The sequence below is a fragment of the Hemiscyllium ocellatum genome, chromosome 29 (genome assembly GCF_020745735.1).
Source record: "Hemiscyllium ocellatum isolate sHemOce1 chromosome 29, sHemOce1.pat.X.cur, whole genome shotgun sequence".
NCBI lineage: Eukaryota > Metazoa > Chordata > Chondrichthyes > Orectolobiformes > Hemiscylliidae > Hemiscyllium > Hemiscyllium ocellatum.
The window spans coordinates 13,746,574-13,752,358 of NC_083429.1; the positions used below are offsets into that span (position 1 = coordinate 13,746,574).

At 40.7% G+C, this 5,785-nt stretch overlaps 1 non-coding gene across 1 annotated transcript; it reads left to right on the forward strand.

Annotated features, from left to right (window-relative positions):
• Positions 1-5,290: 5,290 nt before the first annotated feature.
• Positions 5,291-5,363, forward strand: trnai-aau (transfer RNA isoleucine (anticodon AAU)). The gene has a single exon. It is a non-coding gene; the product is annotated as a tRNA-Ile (tRNA).
• The last annotated feature ends 422 nt before the right edge of the window (positions 5,364-5,785 follow it).

The window sequence follows — 5,785 nt, forward strand, 5'->3', positions numbered from 1 at the left end:
GATTTAGGGATGCTGGCCTTACAAAATTTTTCCCAAATTCCTTGGAAGTACAAAGGAATTTTTCATGGGGAGGTTGTTCATGATCTGGTTAAATAATAATGAACGTTGTTTGGATTTATGAGTAAGGAAATTATATTACAAAGCAAAGTGCTCATAGTGTAACTGATAAATCTAAAGGTCAAACTCAGTGCAAGTATTATTTGTATTCCTTGTCCTCACTCTCCAACAAAAAACTAAAAACATTAGAAAGGGCACAGCCGCAATTTCCTGTATAGAAATGCATGAGGAAACTCTGGGTTGAGGTTTACTGAGGCACAGAAACATTAGAAATGATGCAAACCGGTTTTATGAGGATGATAGACAGAATGATGGATTTTATTCACATGATTTTGAAAATGCTGTACCAGAAAACAAGCAAGTTTGCGTACTAAATGAAAGACATCTGTCACATAACACAAAGTTTGAAGTGACTAAATCAGCGGTATTCCCTCTTTCGAGTAAATAAATAAATAGAGTCTCAGATTCAAAATCATCAGTGATTGATCCAGAAAAACTTGGATCAGAGTTTCTTCTGCTCAAGAGCTATTTAAATCCGGAACGAATTTCCAGAGATAATGATAGAAGCTGAGTCCAGATTGTTTTAAAAGACACATGAACAAGCACACAGGTCGGGAGAAAGTCAAAGTGTGTGTAATAATTTCGAATTTTGTTGACTTATCAAAAAAGACTTTTGATTTTTTATGAACACGTCCAGCTGGATAAGATGGAATATAAAATGTTCATGAATTTGAAAGGTATGGCATATTATTCAACGTGAAACATTGTAAATGGAATTGATCTTCTAGCAGATTGCAAACACAGGTTACTTCCTAATGAGAAGGAATTGGACTGTTGCTAGGAGACATAATACCTGCTTTAAATATTTGACCACGTTTACATTATGTTACGTATATTTCATGCTTTCTGATCTCCATCCATTACATTCTCAAAGTTGGCGCTGTCTTTTTTTGTCTTTTTTAGCCCTCTGTTCTTTCATACAGCACACAATTTTAAGCTGAAAGAAACTCTGACCTGAACTGAATGCAATATTAGAACGGTTCCATGTGATCAGTATAATTCATTTTTGATTATTACAATGACTTTTGCGAGTTTACAGCAAATTGAATAACACGAAACGTGGTCAACATGTTTTGTTTTCTCTGAATTTAACGCAGTGCGCATGGGAAACGCCGTCCATTTGTTGAAAACTTATTTTCGGTTCTCTGTCCACACATGTTGTCACGTTTTAAAAATTTGCAGCTTGTTTGTTGGTAATGAGTCATTTTCCAGAAAATGTTGTACCTCAATTCCAATCAACTTGGCTTTGCTCAGCATCGCCTTCCATCCTGAAACTTCAACACAATGACAAATTGAAGCTGCTCTATGTGATGGCCAAATTTAAACCTCCACTCAACACAGCCTACAACATTGGCACAGAGATACCATCCACTGATTACCTGCTGTACTGGATCCACGCATTAATGCTTACCGCCACATTCCTGGTTGTATCAAAACGGATGGGAAAACGAGTATCTATGATTCCACGGCTGTTACCTGGAATTTATGATCGCCTTTACCAGTGGTTCCAACGTTCTATGAGGAAATTGATGAGAAGCTCATTACTAAGATGAGTTAATTATTTAATAATATAATTGCAATATTTCCGTGAACTAACCCCTGAACTTTTTAATTTTGATTCTAATCCGTAGAAATCTTTTAATTTTAATTTTGAGCAAACTCAATGACTGATCTCCGCAGTGCCTACGGAATCAATTATAAAATTTCATAACACTTTGAATTTTCGCATCTCAGTCCGCTATTTGGGAAGTGTTCCCGTTGTGGGAAGTTCACTTCCCTGTGTATCTGCTGCTGCTCCCCAGCATGCCCTGTGGTACTACACACATTTTCCTTCTGCCATTTTGTCACTGTGTTGCTGTGAACGTACAGTGACTTTGTGTCACATGGCCCAGGAAAATAACACAGGCCAAGGTTGAGCAAAACAAACTTTATTGGTAAAAAGTCGCTCCTGTCGTTTTTTGCATTGTTCAATTCAATTTCCAGTTATTTAAGATTTTGAAATTGATTGCTCTGTACATAAGAGTGATAGGTCAAAAAATTCTGTCCAGAAGAGAGGGAGTGCTAGTTCTGCCACTGAGTACGAGTACTGTCCTCGAGTCGGGAAAATAATTCTTCAGGGACAGAGTTACATCGCCCCCGTCACGAGACTTTTCATTCCATCAGCTTCAAATATTGACAGAATTGAATTCAACAGACTTTGTTACTTTGGAATTTCGTTATTTCTGTTCAGATCATCTGAGCAGAATGCCACATTGGGAATGCCCCATCGAGAAGAGGTGAGGCCATACTCGGGGAACTGGACTGCACTATTTATCATTTCACCAACACCAGGAGAAGCATCCGCTTTTAAGCACAATTTACTCAACTCAGTTACACTTATGGTCAGATGTGCAAAGCATCTGTGACGAGGTGCCTGACAGGTTAAAGTGATTAACTACTGAGTCATTGTTCTCTACAGGCGTATGGTCCAATCGCACTCTCATCGCTTATGGAGTGCAGTCGTTCATGACGCTATTTTTGTTTGGGTCTTGACTAAATTGGAGGTCGACTGGTGAATTTGTCACCATCGACGCTGCAGTAAAGTCTCCATTAATTAGTCTAATCTGTCGCTTAAACGGTAATGAATGCAGACTGACTTGGAATAATGAAAAGGAACACGGTTTTCCTTTTGAAGACAAGTTACTGTGAGCTTTTATGGAATGAATGAGATCCAGGAAAAGCAAATAACGAGAGATGACCAGGCGCATGTTTATGCAATGGAATGTAAATGACTATTTTGTCAGATGAATCCTATCGCAGAGTGGGGAGAAGTGTTTCTTCTTTGTGACCAAAGCACAGACCGGCAGCAGAAAATAATGGAGATATTTAGAAAGGGGCAGAGGAAGGGTTCAGGGACAAAGAGTACTGGCTGTAAATGCACAGAAGAGAACTTGCTAATGTAGGTACTGTGCATGGGCATGAACAGTTACACATTGTTCTCTCCCTTTCTCATTGTTTTTGACAGTGATGAATGCTGAACATGAAACGCAGACAAAGACAAGAAATGGGAAGCAAGCTCCCTCTCTTTATGAACAACTGGAGCAGACATCATGTTACCTGCAGGGACTGGCCGAAACTGTGGATCAATAACCGCTGACTAATGTAGAACAACCATGTGAAATTACTTAAATTTCGATTATTCTCTTGTCATTAACAGGTATTTAGTTCTAACAACCGTGTGGCCAATAGAAGATAACGACTCATTTCATGTTGGATAACAACATTGTCAAACATTTTTCACATTGAAATCTATTGTGATCATTTTACACATTTAACAAGTTCAATTTACTGAATGCAAACCTCATTCCGTCACAGGAAACAAAACTGCTGATTTCCTCAAATACATTCTCCTTGCTAAATAGCAGTTACACAGCATGAATCATATGATGTAATATTTATTGAAAATCCGCCATTTAGCACTATTATCTTACGTCGCATTGAGTGCAATGGGCATATGCAAAACAAAAATTTTGAAAGAAAGTCTTTCACAAAGTATACTTGGGTGGTGATTAAAAATAAGGTAAGGTTCTCATGTTGTGGAAAATACACCTGTATTTGGATACAATTTTAAGAGTGCAACTACTCTGTGCCCCCCAGGGATGCAATCAGTGAGCGCACGGTACTTCTATGATCGTATTGCGGCGCATGAGATGCCGGGGCTTCAGCTCAAATAGCACCTTGAGCAGCTTCTATTGACATGGAGCAGCAGGGAGCATTGGTGCATCAGACTGGGAGCTCCACTCTCACATGGAGCAGTTTCTATTGACATGGAGCAGCAGGGAGCAATGGGGCACCAGGCAGTAAGCTCCAACCGCACCTGGAGAAGCTTTTATTGATATGGAGCAGGGAACTATGGGACATCAGGCTTGGAGTACCAACTTTACCTAGTGCGCCTCGAACTCATGCAGCTCATGGTTATTTTATAAAATCAGAAGCGAACATACATTCTTACACACATATATATTTGCAGCTGAAAAGCTTTTGAGAAGATACATTCAGATAACCATTGATTTATGTCTGGATCAATGGGCTATCCTCATCTTCTGCGAAATTGATATTGTAGCCAGTATTTCCCAGCAGCTGTGCAAGCAGGCGAGGGATTACGGAACCCTTTCCCTGTGTACGTGCTTCAGTTACTTTACAGGCGCAGATCTGAATACGTATGAAAGTCGGCAAAAAGGTCACATGGCACAGTGGGCTGAACAGGGGCATGGAGGTTTTTGAATCTCGGTTATGAGAATTCGAATGGCTGCACTGCAATTTCAGTGGATCAACTGTAATGCTACTGCATGTTGAAATGTGGGTCAAAATAAAAAAGATGGGGTTTGCTTCTCAAAGACTTGATAGTGGTGGGTGCGAATATAGACTCAGGCAAAGGTGTCAGTGTCTGTACTTACATAACAGTGTTCGCCTCCCAAGCAAAAATGATCGCGGGCTGAAGCAGCTCGAGCTGCTGTATCCTTTCAGAAAAGTTGAGATGTCACTGGAGCCGAAAGCAGACTGTTATACCATCTTTGTTGTGAAACAAAGTCCTGCGCTGACTCGACTCGTCGTTATTTGGCGTTTTGGCAAATGTGTGCAATGTCGTGTGTTCTATCATTTCAATCATTTCAGTCCTGGAGACAGAAGGGAAAGATATTCTCATCGAGACTGTGATTGACGAAATTCACTTTTTATGACCCATCATTATTGTATTCTGAGCGCAAGAGCCTCCTCCACTTCCTCTGGTAGCTCATTCCATACACGCATAACCTTGTGAGTGGGAAATGTGCCTCAGGTCCTTTGTCAATTTCAGACCACTCACCTTAAACCTATGCTCTCGAGTTTCCAACTCAGCCCAGCTTGGGTAAAACACGTAAATACTCAGTTTACAATCCTTCCATAAAATCATGTCGCAGCCGTTATGCTGCCGGGAAAGTTGTCTAAGCCTATGCCACCTCACTCTACAGTCCAAACATTGACCACATCCTTGTCTATATTTTGTCTCCAATTTCACGTCTTTTTTTTTAACTTTTTCAATATGTCAATTACCCTGGATAACAACGAGCTATTGGAAAAAGAAAGGTGAAACAGAGAATGGCTTCAACTTTCAGTGCTGGATGTCACAGAGCCGCAGCGCGGTCGACTGAGGCTTGTTTCTGTAGTGTAGTGGTCATCACGTTTGCCTAATACGCGAAAGGTCCCCAGTTCGAAACTGGGCCGGAACTGCTTTGCTCTTCAATTGCAGCCTTTTACACGGGCAAGAACGGAGCTTTCTTGCTTGCTCTCCCATCTGCAAACCTGCCTTCGAAATCGCTCGAACAAATCTGCTCTCTTTGTGAAATGTAATGCAATTCCATTAAATTAGTTTGCAAAGCATTGTAAAGGTTTTCTCCAAGCTGGGTCTGATCATATGCCATTCTGTTTCAGAGTGTAGTTACCGCGTTCTGAATCTTCCACAAAAAGCAGTACAGTATTTGCATTCCTTGCGCAGGTGGCCGGTTCAAAGACAGGGAAGAAGCTGATGCGCTGGATTCCTGAACTAGTCTGTCTGTCAAATGTAGCCCAAAGACTTCTCTGCAAGGCTTCATTTGGAAGCTGTCTGTCGTTAATCCACGTGCGGGAATTGGCAGCAGAGGTGCTGAATCAT